Genomic DNA, 19,227 nt, shown 5'->3' with positions numbered 1-19,227 from the left:
ACTTGGAGGCCATGTTTTGAGACGGCAAGAACAAAAGATGGAGGAAGCTTGGATTCCAGAGTCACCAGATTGTAGGGAATTTGCCCCATTTCCTCCTGCCAGCCCATATTAAATTGTGTATGAATGCATAATAGACTTCTTTTGTGTAAAGCTAGTGAGCATTTAAGATTTGTATATAATGCGACTAGTAATTACTCAACCACTTGGCAAGTTCATAGCAGTAACCTAAATGCCTTTTGACTTTAGGTGTGAGAAAACAAATATTCCATGGTGATTCCAGTCAAATAAAATCTCCCAACATTTAAGATGGTTATGTGAAAGAACATCAACATTTATGTTAATGTTTTTACTAGTCAATCTCTTTTTTTGAATAGTTACTCAAAACTTCAGAATATAAGTAAAACTTCAGTAAAACTTGAAGAGGAAAAGTTAAAATTTTACATAACCTCCTGATCCTTCTGCCTCTGTAACTCACTAAGTGAAGTCGCTCAGTCGTGTCCGACCCTTTGCGACCCCATGGACTGTAGCCTACCAGACTCCTCCAACCATGGGATTTTCCAGGCAAGAGTACTGGAGTGGGGTGCTATTTCCTTCTCCAGGGGATCTTCCTGATCCAGGGATTGAACCCAGGTCTCCCACATTGCGGGCAGATGCTTTACCATCTGAGCCACCAGGGAAGTTTGCTTCTTGCGAAATCTGGATCTTGTAGGTCACATAGTCTCAGAAAGTGGAGACTCAAAATACTAGGAACTGGAGCTTGTCTCACTCACCCTTGTCCTGCTCTTTGCAATCACCCAGCCTTTGCAAACCTGCTTAATCATGCCTGTCCACGTATAAAAACTCTGTGACCCCTTTTTGGGGGCTCAGAGCTTAAAGTGTTAACTCCTCTGGGCCTGCCAGCATATTAAACCTGAGTTCTCCAACTCTTCCTTGTGGTATTTGGTTTCTCAATTACTGGTTTCTGCAACATTTCTAAGTAGGTTAATCTGAAGCTAAATTCCATTAACTGTAAATAAAGATACTTTTCTACTTTACCACCTAGATCATTATTTATGAAACTATATTTTTAATTGCAAAGAAAGCAGTAGATTCTGATGTTTCATTTTTAATATTGACTTTTTAAATGATTTTAAATACTCATAATAAAGACAAACTTTAAGAATACTGCCTTTTTAGAAGTTCTGCCAGCAAAGGACTAACCTAAAAGATTAACACAAAGATTTAACCAGTAACTACATAGTTTCTCTGCATAAAAATAGGTATCATGTATGTATATTATAGATTATATTATACATTATTATATATTAAACAATATGTTGATGAATAATCCATATTTTTCCTCCTAATTTGCTTTTGCCAAGTCATCAGACCTCTTTCTGGTTCCATGTAACACTGACATTGTTGATTATATTTTCCTTACTTCCACACAGATAGCTGGAAAGTCCCCTCTTGCTCTCCTTTTGGACAACACTCTATGCTTTCTTCAAAACCTCACCTAAATGTCAGCTCCTCTGTAAAACCTCCTTGTTATCTCCATCTTAGTTAGTGGCTCTTTCTTCACTCAATGTTAATTTAACAGATGGTCATTGAACTTCAACTAAGCACTAAGTAGGATGCTGAGGATGGAGCAGTAAACCAAAAGGCATAGAGGTACTTCCTCTTGTGAAGTGATGTGGAAGGGTATAGGAGATACATAAGACTCCTGATTAAATATTTCAGATGGTAGTGAGTATTACAAAGAAAAATAAACCAGAGTAAATTATGAAGCATGAGAGAGTGGAGGGAAAGCAAACTTCTAGATAAATTTTATTGCAGGTCTAAATGACATAGGATACTAGCCATTTGTATATTTGAGAAAAAGAAGTCCTTACAGAGATAAAGATCAAAGACAAAATCATGCATGGTGTGTTCAAGAGCATCAGAGAGGCTGTTCAATTTTTGATATTAATATTTATTAATGTTATCTGGGATTCACATGAATCATTTCTGAAAGAGTAGAGTATTATTTACTATTTTGAGCAAATCTTGTGCAGTTTCTCTGTGTCCTAATTTTTACTTTTGAAGTGAGGGATAAAATGCTTCTTGATTTAAATGAAGAATACAAAATTAACAAAAGGTAAGATCTGGATGATACTAACAGAGGAGAAAGAAGAAGTGTCCTCCATCTCTTTCTTGGGTTTTTTTTTTTTTTTTTTTTTTTTGAGAATTTCCTTGTAAATGTAATAGGAAAGAACATGGGTCATTATTCCAAACCTTTGGAATATACATTCATCTCTTCAGGATAAAGATAAGACTGGTGTACTACTCAGGGGGATGTCTCCATGGTCCTGGATCTTACTTTGAAATTAAACACATACTTTCTGAGAAGTAAACACATACTTTCTGAGAACTTTCTGTCTATAGTTCTCACTAGGTAATTAATGGTCCTTTATGAAAGCAAAAAACAAAAACTTACTGAAGCAAATTTGACATATCATGGAATACAGTCATTTTAAAAGGGCACTTCAATAATTTTTAAGTAAATTTGCTAGGTTGTTTAACCAGCAACATAAATCAAGTTTAGAACATTTTCATTGCCCCAATAAGACCTTTTTTGAGCATATACTGTTAATTTTCTTCCCCTACTTGAACTGCTAATTTACTTTCTATCTCTATAGATTTCCCTTTCCTGGGCTTCACACAAATAGGATCATACAATCTATGTCTTTTGTGTTTGGATAATTTTACTGAGAATAATGTTTCTGTCATAGTATGAATCTGCAGTTCATTCCCTTTTTGCTAAAAAAGTGTTCTATTGCTATTTTGTCTATCCATTTACTGCTTGAGGCACATTTGTTTCCAAGTTGAGGCTATTATGAATAGTGAGAATAATAACATTGTGTGCAAGCTTTTGTGTGCATATAGACTTTCATTTCTTTTTGATAGGTAATTAAAGATAGACTTGCTAGATCTAGGTCATATGGTAACTCTATGCTTATTTAACCTTTAAAGTGCTAGGCTGTTGAATCATATTACATTTCTATCAGAAATGTCAGAAGTTTCCTTTCCCTTCACATCATCACCAACCATAACCATTTCAATTTTTGTTATTATCTGTAATTTTTTATAACAATTTTAGTATAAAATGGTGTCTTACTGTGGTTTTCATTTTCATTGCCCTAATGACTAGTGATACTAAGAATCTTTTCATGTGTTTATTAGCCATTAAAATATCTTCTCTAGTTAAAGGTTTATTCATATCTTTTCCTCATTTCTGAAATTGGATTGTTTTGTCTTCTTGGTTAAGAATAAGGTTTAAATACCTTCTTTGTATTTAAATAAGGTATTTCTTTGTATTTATATTTTTGTATCTCCAAATACAGCCCTTTATCTATATTTTGTGAATTTTCAGCTTTATGCTTGTCTTTTCATTTCCTCCTGGTGCTGTTTGAAGAATAAAAGTTTTGAATTTTGATGAGCTTCAATTTATCAGTTTTGCTTTTCACAGGCTGCACTTATGTCCTAGCTATGAAATTTTTGCCTAACCCAAAATCTGTTTTCTTTAAAAATGTTACAGCCTTAACTCTTATATTTTAAGTCTGTGATCAATTTTGAGTTAATTTTTTTACATGCTGTGAGCTAAGGGTCTAAGTTCACATTTTCCCATATGAATTTACAATTGTTCCACTATCAATTATTTAAAAGGCTCTACTTTCCCCCAGCGAATTGCCTTGCAACCTTTTTGGCAACTGATTGACCACAAATATTAGAATTCATTTATGGACTTAATTGTTTGATTATTCTGTGTTTATCTTAAGCTAGTAACACATTGTCTTCTAACCATATAAGTAAGTTTTGAATCTGAGAAGTTAAAGTCCTCCAACTTTTGTGATTGCTTTTCAAAATTGATTTAACTATGTTAGGGTCTTATGCCTTTCTATGTAAATTTTAGGATTAACTTTTCAGTTTCTAGACAAAAAAAGGCTGCTGGAATTTTGATAAAGATTACATTAATCTATAAGTCAATTTTGGTAGAAGTATCATTCTAACAATATTGAATCATCAAATCCATAAGAATGGAAAATCTCATTTGCTTAGATCTTAATTCTCTCATTAGTCTTTAATTATTTGTTTATGTCTTATGCTTCTTTAGTAAAATTTATTATTAAGTGTTTTATTCTTTCTGATACTATTGTAAAAGGAATTGTATTTTCTGTTTCATTTGTGAATCATTTGTTATATGTAGCAAACAATTGATTTTTGTATATTGATCTTAGGTGACCTTATTGTAACTGGTTAATATAATTGTCTTTGTGAATTTCTTAGGATCTTCTCTATGCTAAGACTATCATATAATCTACAAAAAAAGGCAATTTTGCTTCTTTCTTTTCAATCAATATGATATCTTTTGTTATTTTTTCCTTGTGAGATTGCACTGGCTGTTCTTCAGTACAATGTTGAAAATAATGGCAAGACAGGCAACTTTGCCTTATTCTCAATTTTGGAGGAAAGGCCTTCAGTCTTTTATCAAGTGTGATGTTTTCCTAGAGTTTTCCATAAATGTCTTTATGAGGGTGAGAAATTTCCATCTATCCTAGTTTGTTGGTCTTCCTTGATAGCTCAGATGGTAAAGAATCTTCCTGCAATGCAGGAGACCCCAGTTCTATTCCCAGGTCAGGAAGATCCCCTGTAGAAGGGATAGACAACACACTCCAGTATTCTTGGGCTTTCCTTGTGGCTCAGCTGGTAAAGAATCTGCCTGCAATTCAGGAGACCTGGGTTTGATCCCGGGGTTGGAAAGATCCCTTGGAGAAAGGAAAGGCTACCCACTCCAGTATTCTGGCCTAGAGAATTCCATGGACATCCATGGGGTCACAAAGAGTTGGACACAACTGAGCAACTTTAATTTTCACTGAGAGTTTTTAAAATTATCAATGGATGTTGGATTTTGTCAAAGACTTTATGTCCATTTTGAAAATTATGTGATTGTTTTTCTTTGTTCCAATAAAATGATTTATTATATATATATATATATTTTTTTTTTTTTTTGAAAGTTAAACTTTCATTCTTGGGGTAAATCTCACTTGGCCTTGTGGCATATAATTCTTTTTATGTGTTAGATTCAATTTGTAACATTTTCTAGAGGATTTTTGCATCTGTATTCATGAGGTACATAGCTCTATAGTTTAATTCGTATGGTAGTGTTATGTCTTTTTCTGGTGACTCTAGTATTAGAATGAAACCGGCCTGGTAGAATAGGTATGAAGTTTCTCCTCTTCTCTATTTTGTTGAAGAGTTTGTAAGACATTGTCATTATTTAATTTTTAAAGTTTAAATGAACATATGAGTGAATGCATCTAGACCTGTACTTTACCTCCTGGGAAAATGTTTAATTAATAATTCAATTTCTTTACTTGTTATTGGTATATTCTAGTTTAATCATTTGTATTTTTACTGCCAGGTTGGTCATAAGCTCAGGTCCTAAGGTTCAGGCAAATTTGCTCTGAAAGCCCTCAAAGTACAGAAATATATTTACAACCACAAGGATATCATAGTAGCTCTGTAGAATTAGTAAAAGAGAAGACTGTTAGGAAGTGATCACGTAAGAGGTTAGTGATGGACCTGGAAACTATTTTATGGATTTTGGATTTTACTATGAATAGAATAGAAAAGCATTGAAGGGTTTAAAGCAGAGGTTGGATGTGATTAGATTCAGTCCTAACAGTTTATACATAGTTCATAGACATTGTAAAATATATATATTTGATTATCTATTGCTAAAGTATATGAACAACTGATTTCTTACTGTTGAATTTTTAAACAAACAATTTTGTAATCAAACACCAACACCAAGATATTTACTAGGTGTAATGATTACTATCCATATTTGATTCCTATGCTGTCCTTCCAGGATTTTTTCCCTTCCAATAAAGTATACTTTATGTAGTTTATCTGCTAAAGTCTCTAAGTGATAAAACTGTCAGTCTTTATGATTAGGTCCTAAGCCTTGTTCAAACTCTGCCCACCCTCTGGATGAGCTAGAGAAGATTAGGATTTCCACAAATGCTGTCAAGGAAATCATTTGGATTTAACATTTAACCTTTAATGTAAGGTGATTAATATGTTTGCCATTATTTCTTTTCAGTGAATCAGTCACACACTACAATGGTCAGTGAATTCTATTACCCTTTTAGTTACCATTTCCCTTTCTCAATCGTCTAAGATGTTACACAAGCTAGTATATCCCCTTCTACCCCATCACATGCCATTATACTAGCAGCGGGAGTTTTAACAATTGCACCGATGTGTTAGGCCAGGCGTTATTCATGCTTCATGTTCTAAGAGTGTTCAATTCCTCATTGACAGGCAGCTGATACATGATCAGTGTCCAAAATCCCAACTGAGAATCTGTTTTAAAGCTCCACTTCTGGTGCCAACTCTCTTAAATTTGGTTATGTGTAATAGATTATAGATAGAAAGAGTTGTGTGTAATTTTACCTGTGAATACTTTTAGGAGATGACCTGTAATGAAGGAAGAAAGGCAGGAATTATCAGAGAGGGGAGCAAGACTTGCAGCACCTAATTTTTCACTAAAAATAATTCAAGTGTGAATAATCAGAAGGGCAGCCACCTCAAAAAAATTTCATATTCCCTTTCAGTTTCTGGACCTTGACACCCTTTTGGTCTTAAGCATCCACTCTACAGCACTGATCAAATTAAATTCAGATGGATTTGTATTGTCATCTATAGGAATTGCCCAGTCCACAGAAGAATTAGCTCACCCAAGTTTCCACTATTTCCTGGGGTGGCTCGAGGTTAATGAGTGGCTAATTAAAGACTATAAAGGCAGATTTTCTTTGCCTCAATTTGAGGCAACTCTGTCATCCCAGTTCCAAAGCTCTACATACAATTCTGTAAAGTCTCAGACTCAATTACACTACAGGTCAGTTTTTCTTGTTGCCCACTCCTGTGAGTTCTTTTTTTTTTTTTTCCACAGTTGTACCTGCAAAGAGCACTCTGCAACAAACCATCTGTTCTCCACTTCAGAATCTGTACTAGGTGCACGTGATCTAAAGTTAGCGGCGTACTCCGTCAGAATGCAGGGCGAGTCACCCTGAACGACTAACGCTTTTAAAAGACAAAATGACGATAGTCCTCACTTCTAGTTCTGGAAAATCTCTAACATTCAGTTCCTTTAGTACCTTGAATGCCCTAACCCACCTCACTAGTTCTGTTTACACTCTCTTTTCTACTCTAACATGCTTAATTTCTTTCTTGCTTCAGGGGTCACTCTTCATTTCTTTCTGTTGCTTTAAAATTTTTAAATCTCAGTTTTAAATTAGTGCAAAATTCCAGTTACAAAATAAATGAGTCATGAGCATGAACTGTACATTATGGGGAATATAATCAGTAATAATCTGATGTCTTTGTATGGTGGCAAATACTAACTAGACTTATGGTGGGGATATTCTGTAATCTATAGAAATATTGAATCACTATGTTGTGTACCAGGAACAAACATAGTGTTATAGATTAATTAAACTTCAACAAATTCACTCAGGGAAAGAGATTTGTGGTTACCAGAGTTGGGGGTGGGAAGAGGAGGAATTTGATGAAGGTGGTCAAAAGTACAAACTTTCAATCATGAGATAAATAACTACCAGGGATATAATGTACAACATGATAAATATAATTAATGCTGCTGTATTTTGTATATGTAAATGATTAAGAGAATAAAGATTAAGAGAACTAAGAGTTTTCATGACAATAAAACGTTTTTTTCTTTTTCTTTTATTTTGTATCTATATGAGGAATGAATGGCTTCATAGACTTATTGTGGTAATCATTTTATGATGTATGTAAGTCAAATCATTATGCTGTATACTTTAAACTTATACAGTGCTGGATGTCAATTATATCTACAAAACTGAAAGAAGAAAAAAGCTGAAAAAAACTAATGTGTATAGCAAGAAAATTAAGGAAAGAAACCTTTATTTTCTATTGCTTTTGTTATAGCATTGTATACTGTGGGGTAATTCACTTCAATGCTTTCAATCCTGAATTTGAGCAGAACAATTATGGCTGTAGTTGAGACCTGTGTCTAAAAGATTATATCATAGGAAGTCTTCCTGAGAACTAGTTATCAAGCAGTGTATATCAAAATATATATTTAGAAGCTCTTATGAAGATGATATGAACATGGGCTGGGATACTGTAGAGAAACACTGAATGTTCCTTCATAAGCCTCTCTTGACAATGATTCCACTTGCTAATTATTTTAAATCCTTTGATGATGAGACAAAGGTTAATTAGAAAAGGATTATAAAATATATTGTAATGTTGTCAGGGGAGTAGCTTCTGGAAATGTTGGAACCTCTGAGCTAGGCTTGAGGTTTTGCAGCAGGCTGACACAAGTTGCAGGCAACTTGAGGTCAATAAAGGCTTTTAATTTTCTATGCCAAATTAATTTTGGTCTACTGTAAGTCATCTCAGGACCTGAAGGAGGTGGCAGGCAGATGACAGTTATTAAAGTGTGTGGTAGAAGAGAGACTAGAGAGGCCAGGGAAAGTCCTTAAAACTCTGACACACAGCCTTGACTGTATTTAACAATCATGAACTACCCACATGATGTAATGTGCAATTCTATTCAAAATAACGTAAAAACAAATTTTAAAAACCTATGAATTTATAAAGTAGTTGTTGAGTACTGTGAAGAAATTTGCAAATTTTTTCTAGGCCACAGGTCTGACTTGATGATTAAGTTTTTTTTGTTTTTATAAAGAAAAAAAAGAAAACCTACAGGTAATCTCAAAGCATGAAACAAGTTAAATCAATATCATTTTCCACTTGCTTGGCAGGAATTCCCACTAGCCTTAAGAAAGTTAACTATTTAGAAGGTTAATTTAAGGTCTTGTACTATTTCAGAAAGTCATCATAGTAAAGTGGAAAGGTTGATTGGGAATCAGGAGTCCTGTATTTTAGTTTCTACCATGTCACTAACTAGCTGTGTGACCTTGGGCAAATCACTTAACCTCTAAGGTCTCTGTTTTCTCATGTGTAAAATGAGGAGGTTGAACTACATGATCTCTAAGTGTTCAACTAAATCTGCAACTAAATCAAAATATAGAGAACATGATCGAAAAAACTCCTATAGAGTTGCAGCACATAGAAACCAGTGTTGAAGAAAAAATAGGGAGTTAGAATGGATCCTTTACATTTATAGATCTCTTCTAATTTTTAATGTTCACTGCAAGCTGTTCCTAGTAATTTCTCCATAGGAGAAGGTTCTGAGAAAATAAAGCATTGTTCCTTTGATATATTTTGAGTAGAATTAGAGAACACAACAATACTCTACAAGTATTTCTTTTATACACATCTGTTCTGTCTAACTGAGTGTATTCCTCTCATGTTGGTTTTGTATTTATTTCTGATATTTAATTAATAAAGTGCATATTCAAATAGAGAAAACTGAGAACTATCAAAATGTGCTACCAACACTTGTGAACAGTGTCTGTCTCTATTAGAACAAAGAAATAATATTTGTACAGTTTATTCTTCCTCTGGGGACATGTGTTGAAAATTCTTTTACCCTCACTGTTGATAAGCAGAGAAAGCAAATGGAGGTAATCTGCTAGCTTTTCTATTCAAGTAGGGTTCCCTAGTGGCTCAGAGGTAAAGAATCTGCCTGCTATGCAGGATACGCAGGTTTGATCCCTGGGTCAGGAAGATCTCCTGGGGAAGGAAATTTAAAAGGATATGTGTGAGCAGTACCTAAAAGAATAAATGTAAATAGCTAACAAATATATGTAGACATTTTGAAGATCATTAGTAAAGCAAGAAACAAAAATTAAAATGTTAATGAGCCACCACTCTTTAATAGTAAGATCTTTAAGAATTTTATAAATGATAACACTTATTTTTGGCAATGGTAGAAAAAAATGAAAAATCACTTGTATTGCTGACTGGCAAATAAAGTGATGTAAGCTTTCTGTGACACACTTTGACAATAAACAGCAAAACCTTTGAAATGGCTCCATGCATCAATTCTCCTGGAAATTAACCTAATGGATTACTGCTGAAGTAAGCAAAAATTTAGTTTCCAGGATGTTTATTATAAACAAAAAGCAATGTAGGAAACAAGCTTTATGTGCCAAAATGAGGGTGACTTCTCTATTAAATACATGTCTTCACATTTCATATATTACACATATATCCATATGGCACACATATATATTTATGTATAAGAAATTAACATTTTAACTAATAGTTTAAAAATTATTAAAATCATAGTGATGCTTTTATAAAAATGAAAGTATATGTGTAATATAATCAATGAAAGAGTACAGGATTTTAAATAATTCATTTTTTTAATTAAATTCCAATATCTAGCAGAGTGCTTTCGACAAAGTATATAACATGTGTTGAATTAACCAGTGAATGTAATTTTTGTAGCTTCTAAATGGGTTCTCAGCCACTAATGTAGTGTGCTGCTCATATAACACTAGAGGTCATGATATGCAAGTTTCTTTTTCTGTTTATACCTTTCTTAAATGATTTGGATTGTGCCTCGAATCTGTATGTAAAGTGTTATTTTCAAAGTGACTTTACATCTAATTTACTATATAATCTCTACTTTTATTCACAGAATATTGTATAGCTTTATCCCCATATATTTTTCTATACATTTAAAAATATATATATTCTATGTTTAAGTTGAATATTGGGCTTCCCTTGTAGCTCAGCTGGTAAAGAATCTGCCTCCAATGCAGGAGACCTGGGTTCAGTCCCTGGGTTGGGAAGATCCCTTGGAGAAGGGAAAGGCTACCCACGCCAGTATTCTGGCCTGGATAATTCCATGGACTGTATAGAGGGGTTGCAAAGAGTTGGACACGACTGAGCGACTTTCACTTTCACTTCTTTTCAAGTTGAATATTACTATAGTAACCAACACAGGAGTGATTAAATTATTAAAATTTAAAGGGACAGCTTTATAATACTGCTCTGGAGTTCACCTTTCACCATCATAAAATAAAAATGAAATTTAAAGTAGCTCTAGAAAATGGCAAAAAGCCTCTTAAGAATATCAGATACCCCTTATTTCTCCTCACTAACAGCTTCTCTGCTTGGCTATCTTCAGAAAACCAAAACAACCATAGACAATAATTCCCCATGCTGAACAATCTCAATCTGGCAACTCCACATTTCTGAAGTGTCACTTGGTCACCAGCTCCTGGGGCTGGAATTAACTGCTGTGCTTGCTGTTTCATGCAGCTGTTTGTGTGTGACTATAATGATCCTGCATAGGTGCCAGTTAATATGGGGAGAACTATATCTATCTGAATCTTTAACAACGTTGCTCCTTGAGTTCCCTTGACAAAACAAGTAGGTGGGAAGGACAGAAATAAAATCTATAATGAGTAAATCAGTGAGCCCAACTTTCTGTCTTCTAGGACTGCAGACTTTCAGTTTTCCTCAACTCAGTGAGATGTCAGCCTTCTGTGTGGCTGGTTGCTGTTGGCATGAGAGCAGGGTGAATGAGGGACAAGACCTGAGAAGGTGAGTCACTGGCTGTGGGTAGCTAATGTTAAGAGGAGAGGATGGTGAGTACATCAAGTCCTCAATGAATGTGTACAGAACTTTTGAGTAATATCAGAGAATAGTTTATTTTATGATTGCTCATTATCTTCCCTTTTTTGGGGGGAGGGGTCTTATGCATTTTCTTCTCTGGCCTGTGGTTTATGGTCAGCCTGGTCATTGGTCTGCCTGATGCCTAGAAAATTATCACCTCTGTGTGACCTGGCTCACCTGCCTTTCTTCTTTTCAGGTCTTGCAGTGCTCATAGAGTTCTTTTTGTTTGATTTTAAGCTGTTGAGTGTTGCTGGTGAATGTCACGACACAGTGGCATGTAGGTTCTCTGAAAAATTTGTCATCCAACTTCTTTTTTTTTTTTTTTTTCCCTCTAATTTTATTTTATTTTTAAACTTTACATAATTGTATTAGTTTTGCCAAATATCAAAATGAATCCGCCACAGGTATACATGTGTTCCCCATCCCGAACCCTCCTCCCTCCTCCCTCCCCATACCATCCCTCTGGGCCGTCCCAGTGCACCAGCCCCAAGCATCCAGCATCATGCATCGAACCTGGACTGGCAACTCGTTTCCTACATGATATTTTACATGTTTCATTGCCATTCTCCCAAATCTTCCCACCCTCTCCCTCTCCCACAGAGTCCATAAGACTGTTCTATACATCAGTGTCTCTTTTGCTGTCTCGTACACCGGGTTATTGTTACCATCTTTCTAAATTCCATATATATGCGTTAGTATACTGTATTTATGTTTTTCCTTCTGGCTTACTTCACTCTGTATAATAGGCTCCAGTTTCATCCACCTCATTAGAACTGATTCAAATGTATTCTTTTTAATGGCTGAGTAATACTCCATTGTGTATATGTACCACAGCTTTCTTATCCATTCATCTGCTGATGGACATCTAGGTTGCTTCCATGTCTTGGCTATTATAAACAGTGCTGCGATGAACATTAGGGTACACGTGTCTCTTTCCCTTCTGGTTTCCTCAGTGTGTATGCCCAGCAGTGGGGTTGCTGGATCATAAGGCAGTTCTATTTCCAGTTTTTTAAGGAATCTCCACACTGTTCTCCATAGTGGCTGTACTAGTTTGCATTCCCACCAACAGTGTAAGAGGGTTCCCTTTTCTCCACACCCTCTCCAGCATTTATTATTTGTAGACTTTTGGATCGCAGCCATTCTGACTGGTGTGAAATGGTACCTCATAGTGGTTTTGATTTGCATTTCTCTGATAATGAGTGATGTTGAGCATCTTTTCATGTGTTTGTTAGCCATCTGTATGTCTTTTTTGGAGAAATGTCTATTTAGTTCTTTGGCCCATTTTTTGATTGGGTCGTTTATTTTTCTGGAGTTGAGCTGTAGGAGTTGCTTGTATATTTTTGAGATTAGTTGTTTGTCGGTTGCTTGATTTGCTATTATTTTCTCCCATTCTGAAGGCTGTCTTTTCACCTTGCTGATAGTTTCCTTTGATGTGCAGAAGCTTTTAAGGTTAATTAGGTCCCATTTGTTTATTTTTGCTTTTATTTCCAATATTCTGGGAGGTGGGTCATAGAGGATCCTGCTGTGATGTATGTCGGAGAGTGTTTTGCCTATGTTCTCCTCTAGGAGTTTTATAGTTTCTGGTCTTACGTTTAGATCTTTAATCCATTTTGAGTTTATTTTTGTGTATGGTGTTAGAAAGTGGTCCAGTTTCATTCTTTTACAAGTGGTTGACCAGATTTCCCAGCACCACTTGTTAAAGAGATTGTCTTTAATCCATTGTATACTCTTGCCTCCTTTGTCGAAGATAAGGTGTCCATATGTGCGTGGATTTATCTCTGGGCTTTCTATTTTATTCCATTGATCAATATTTCTGTCTTTGTGCCAGTACCATACTGTCTTGATAACTGTGGCTTTGTAGTAGAGCCTGAAGTCAGGTAGGTTGATTCCTCCAGTTCCATTCTTCTTTCTCAAGATCGCTTTGGCTATTCGAGGTTTTTTGTATTTCCATACAAATTGTGAAATTATTTGTTCTAGCTCTGTGAAGAATACTGTTGGTAGCTTGATAGGGATTGCGTTGAATCTATAAATTGCTTTGGGTAGTATACTCATTTTCACTATATTGATTCTTCCAATCCATGAACATGGTATATTTCTCCATCTATTAGTGTCCTCTTTGATTTCTTTCACCAGTGTTTTATAGTTTTCTATATATAGGTCTTTAGTTTCTTTAGGTAGATATATTCCTAAGTATTTTATTCTTTCCGTTGCAATGGTGAATGGAATTGTTTCCTTAATTTCTCTTTCTGTTTTCTCATTATTAGTGTATAGGAATGCAAGGGATTTCTGTGTGTTGATTTTATATCCTGCAACTTTACTGTAGTCATTGATTATTTCTAGTAATTTTCTGGTGGATTCTTTAGGGTTTTCTATGTAGAGGATCATGTCATCTGCAAATAGTGAGAGTTTTACTTCTTCTTTTCCAATTTGGATTCCTTTTATTTCTTTTTCTGCTCTGATTGCTGTGGCCAAAACTTCCAAAACTATGTTGAATAGTAATGGTGAAAGTGGGCACCCTTGTCTTGTTCCTGACTTTAGAGGAAATGCTTTCAATTTTTCACCATTGAGGATAATGTTTGCTGTGGGTTTGTCATATATAGCTTTTATTATGTTGAGGTATGTTCCTTCTATTCCTGCTTTCTGGAGAGTTTTTATCATAAATGGATGTTGAATTTTGTCAAAGGCTTTCTCTGCATCTATTGAGATAATCATATGGTTTTTATTTTTCAATTTGTTAATGTGGTGTATTACATTGATTGATTTGCGGATATTGAAGAATCCTTGCATCCCTGGGATAAAGCCCACTTGATCATGGTGTATGATCTTTTTAATGTGTTGTTGGATTCTGATTGCTAGAATTTTGTTAAGGATTTTTGCATCTATGTTCATCAGTGATATTGGCCTGTAGTTTTCTTTTTTTGTGGGATCTTTGTCAGGTTTTGGTATTAGGGTGATGGTGGCCTCATAGAATGAGTTTGGAAGTTTACCTTCCTCTGCAATTTTCTGGAAGAGTTTGAGCAGGATAGGTGTCAGCTCTTCTCTAAATTTTTGGTAGAATTCAGCTGTGAAGCCGTCTGGACTGGGGCTTTTGTTTGCTGGAAGATTTTTGATTACAGTTTCAATTTCCATGTTTGTGATGGGTCTGTTAAGATTTTCTATTTCATCCTGGTCCAGTTTTGGAAAGTTGTACTTTTCTAAGAATTTGTCCATTTCTTCCACGTTGTCCATTTTATTGGCATATAATTGTTGATAGTAGTCTCTTATGATCCTTTGTATTTCTGTGTTGTCTGTTGTGATCTCTCCATTTTTGTTTCTAATTTTGTTGATTTGATTTTTCTCCCTTTGTTTCTTGATGAGTCTGGCTAATGGTTTGTCAATTTTATTTATCCTTTCAAAGAACCAGCTTTTGGTTTTGTTGATTTTTGCTATGGTCTCTTTTGTTTCTTTTGCATTTATTTCTGCTCTAATTTTTAAGATTTCTTTCCTTCTACTAACCCTGGGGTTCTTCATTTCTTCCTTTTCTAGTTGCTTTAGGTGTAGAGTTAGGTTATTTATTTGACTTTTTTCTTGTTTCTTGAGGTGTGCCTGTATTGCTATGAACTTTCCCCTTAGGACTGCTTTTACCGTGTCCCACAGGTTTTGGGTTGTTGTGTTTTCATTTTCATTCGTTTCTATGCAAATTTTGATTTCTTTTTTGATTTCTTCTGTGATTTGTTGGTTATTCAGCAGCGTGTTGTTCAGCCTCCATATGTTGGCATTTTTAATAGTTTTTCTCCTGTAATTGAGATCTAATCTTACTGCATTGTGGTCAGAAAAAATGCTTGGAATGATTTCTATTTTTTTGAATTTACCAAGGCTAGCTTTATGGCCCAGGATGTGATCTATCCTGGAGAAGGTTCCATGTGCGCTTGAGAAAAAGGTGAAATTCATTGTTTTGGGATGAAATGACCTATAGATATCAATTAGGTCTAACTGGTCTATTGTATCGTTTAAAGTTTGTGTTTCCTTGTTAATTTTCTGTTTAGTTGATCTATCCATAGGTGTAAGTGGGGTATTAAAGTCTCCCACTATTATTGTGTTATTGTTAATTTCTCCTTTCATACTTGTTAGCATTTGTCTTACGTACTGTGGTGCTCCCGTGTTGGGTGCATATATATTTATAATTGTTATATCTTCTTCTTGGATTGATCCTTTGATCATTATGTAGTGACCTTCTTTGTCTCTTTTCACAGCCTTTGTTTTAAAGTCTATTTTATCTGATATGAGTATTGCTACTCCTGCTTTCTTTTGGTCCCTATTTGCATGGAAAAACTTTTTCCAGCCCTTCACTTTTAGTCTGTATGTGTCCCCTGTTTTGAGGTGGGTCTCTTGTAGACAACATATGTAGGGGTCTTGTTTTTGTATCCATTCAGCCAGTCTTTGTCTTTTGGTTGGGGCATTCAACCCATTTACATTTAAGGTAATTACTGATAAGTATGTTCCCATTGCCATTTACTTTATTGTTTTGGGTTCGAGTTTATACACCGTTTTTGTGTTTCCTGTCTAGAGAATATCCTTTAGTATTTGTTGGAGAGCTGGTTTGGTGGTGCAGAATTCTCTCAGCTTTTGCTTGTCTGAAAAGCTTTTGATTTCTCCTTCATACTTGAATGAGATCCTTGCTGGGTACAATAATCTGGGCTGTAGGTTATTTTCTTTCATCATTTTAAGTATGTCTTGCCATTCCCTCCTGGCTTGAAGAGTTTCTATTGAAAGATCAGCTGTTATCCTTATGGGAATTCCCTTGTGTGTTATTTGTTGTTTTTCCCTTGCTGCTTTTAATATTTGTTCTTTGTGTTTGATCTTTGTTAATTTGATTAATATGTGTCTTGGGGTGTTTCTCCTTGGGTTTATCCTGTTTGGTACTCTCTGGGTTTCTTGGACTTGGGTGATTATTTCCTTCCCCAGTTTAGGGAAGTTTTCCACTATTATCTCCTCAAGTATTTTCTCATGGTCTTTCTTTTTGTCTTCTTCTTCTGGAACCCCTATGATTCGAATGTTGTAGCGTTTAATATTGTCCTGGAGGTCTCTGAGATTGTCCTCATTTCTTTTAATTCGTTTTTCTTTTATCCTCTCTGATTCATTTATTTCTACCATTCTATCTTCTAATTCACTAATCCTGTCTTCTGCCTCTGTTATTCTACTATTTGTTGCCTCCAGAGTGTTTTTAATTTCACTTATTGCATTATTCATTATATATTGACTCTTTTTTATTTCTTCTAGGTCCTTGTTAAACCTTTCTTGCATCTTCTCAATCCTTGTCTCCAGGCTATTTATCTGTGATTCCATTTTAGTTTCAAGATTTTGGATCAATTTCACTATCATTATTCGGAATTCTTTATCAGGTAGATTCCCTATCTCTTCCTCTTTTGTTTGGTTTGGTGGGCATTTATCCTGTTCCTTTATCTGCTGAGTATTCCTCTGTCTCTTCATCTTGTTTAAATTGCTGAGTTTGGGGTGTCCTTTCTGTATTCTGGCAGTTTGTGGAGTTCTCTTTATTGTGGCGTTTCCTCACTGTGTGTGGGTTTGTACAGGTGGCTTGTCAAGGTTTCCTGGTTAGGGAAGCTTGTGTCGGTGTTCTGGTGGGTGGAGCTGTATTTCTTCTCTCTGGAGTGCAATGAAATGTCCAGTAATGAGTTATGAGATGTCTATAGTTTTGGGGTGACTTTGGGCAGCCTGTATCTTGAAGCTCAGGGCTGTGTTCCTTTGGTGCTGGAGAATTTGCTTGGTATGTCTTGCCCTGGAACTTATTGGCCCTTGTGTGGTGCTTGGTTTCAGTGTCGGTATGGAGGCATTTGATGAGCTCCTGTCAATGAATGTTCCTTGGAGTCAGGAGTTCCCTGGAGTCAGGGTTTGGACTTAAGTCTCCTGCTTCCGATTATCGGTCTTATTTTTACAGTAGTTTCAAAACTTCTCCTTCTATACAACACCATTGATAAAACATCTACATTAAAGATGATAAGTTTCTCTACAGTGAGGGTCACTCAGAGAGGTTCACAGGGTTACATGGAGAAGAGAAGAGGGAGGAGGGAGTTAGAGGTGACCCAGATGAGATGAGGTGAATCAATAGTGGAGAGAGTGGGCTAGCCAGTTGTCACTTCCTTATGTGCACTCCACAACTGGACCACTCGGAGATGTTCACGGGGTTATACAGAGAAGAGAAGAAGGAGGAAGGTAACAGAGGTGGCCAGAAGGATAAAAGGGGGGAATGAAAAGGAGGGAGACAGATCCAGCCAGTAATCAGTTCCCTAAGTGTTCTCCACCGTCTGGAACACACAGAAATTCACAGAGTTGGGTAGAGTAGAGAGGGGTTAGGGAGGAGACACAGGCGACCTGGTGGAGAAAAAGGAGGGTCCAAAGGGAGAGAGAGCAGTCAAGCCAGTAATCTCACTCCCTAGTGAAAAATGGGTCCTGAAGATTGGGTCCTTAAAGTTACAAAATTGGTAACAAATACATAAAAGCAAAAATTAAAAATCTAGAGTAGAGTTTGGAATTTCAAAAATACGACGTTAAAGAAAAGAAGAAGGAAAAGAAAGAGAGAAAGAACGAACATACAAAAACAAACAAGGTCGCGAAAATTATAAAGAAAGTACAGGTACAAAATTGATAACTAATACCAGAAAGCGAAAATTAAAAATCTAGAGTAGAGTTTGGAATTTCAAAAATACAATGTTAAAAAAAAAAAAAAAAGAAAAGAAGAAAAATAAAGAGAGAAAACAAACAAATACGAACAATGTCACAAAAATTATAAAGAAAATACAGGTACAAAATTGATATCAAATACCAAAAAGCATAAATTAAAAATCTAGAGTAAAGTTTGGAATTTCATATATACAATGTTATATAAAAGAAGAAGAGAAGGAAACAGAGAAGAAGAAAAAGAAAAAAAAAAAAAAGTCACAGAAATTATATAAAAAAAAACTATAGGTACAAAATTGATAACATATACCAAAAAGCGAAAATTAAAAATCTAGAGTAGAGTTTAGAATTTCAAAAATACAATGTTAAAGAAAAGAAGAAAAAAACAAAAACAACAACAAAAAAAAACCAAGGTCAAAAAATTATAAAATATATATATATGAAGTTTGCTGAAGAAGAAAAAAATAGGGTCTTTTTTTTTTCCTTTTTTTTTTTTTTGCAAAGTAATAGGTTATAAAAGTGAAAATTAAAGGAACAATAGAGGACTTAAAATTTTTTTTTTAATTAAAAAAAAAGAAAGAATGATCGTAAAAATAATAAAAATATATCTAGGACTTTTTTGTGTGTTTTTTTTTTTTTTTTTTTTGTGGGTGTTGTGGGTTCAGTTCATTTTTGGCTAGTTCCTTGGTCAGATTTATATTTCTCAAGATCTATAGGCCCCTTCCTATGTAGTCCGTAGTAACCACAGGGTTTTGATCTATTGCCTGTAGCTTCCAAGGCGTTTCCTTCTGTTATATCTTCTTCTGTTTGCTAGTCTCTTCAGTATCTGGTTTCCGCCCTGCCTCAAAGGGCACGGTGGAGGACACTTTTTTTTTTTTTTTTTTAGGCTTACTTGTTCAGTCGCGCTGTGGGGAGGGAGGGAGGGATGCTGCAAACAAATAACAC

The 19,227-nt window shown here is 35.2% G+C and overlaps 1 long non-coding RNA gene across 12 annotated transcripts in view; it reads left to right on the top strand.

Moving 5' to 3' along the window:
- LOC147364667 (uncharacterized) overlaps nucleotides 1-19,227 on the top strand; it is a 287,481-nt gene that overhangs the window by 38,293 nt on the left and 229,961 nt on the right. For 8 of the 12 annotated variants that reach the window (XR_015134845.1, XR_015134851.1, XR_015134850.1 and 5 more), the window contains exon 3: nucleotides 11,430-11,535. The exons of 2 other annotated variants lie outside the window; for them this stretch is intronic. This is a non-coding gene — a long non-coding RNA (uncharacterized LOC147364667). Of the gene's footprint in view, nucleotides 1-6,976; nucleotides 7,370-11,429; nucleotides 11,536-19,227 lie in introns of those variants that run through there. 2 more of the 12 variants (XR_015134856.1, XR_015134848.1) reach the window with 1 other exon arrangement.

Source organism: Bos grunniens, chromosome 10 (assembly GCF_055505025.1).
Source record: "Bos grunniens cultivar Pamir isolate PY7600 chromosome 10, Bosgru_T2T1.0, whole genome shotgun sequence".
Classification (NCBI taxonomy): domain Eukaryota; kingdom Metazoa; phylum Chordata; class Mammalia; order Artiodactyla; family Bovidae; genus Bos; species Bos grunniens.
The sequence above is the reverse complement of the archived record's forward strand: the minus strand, read 5'-3'. Positions and strand labels throughout refer to the sequence as shown.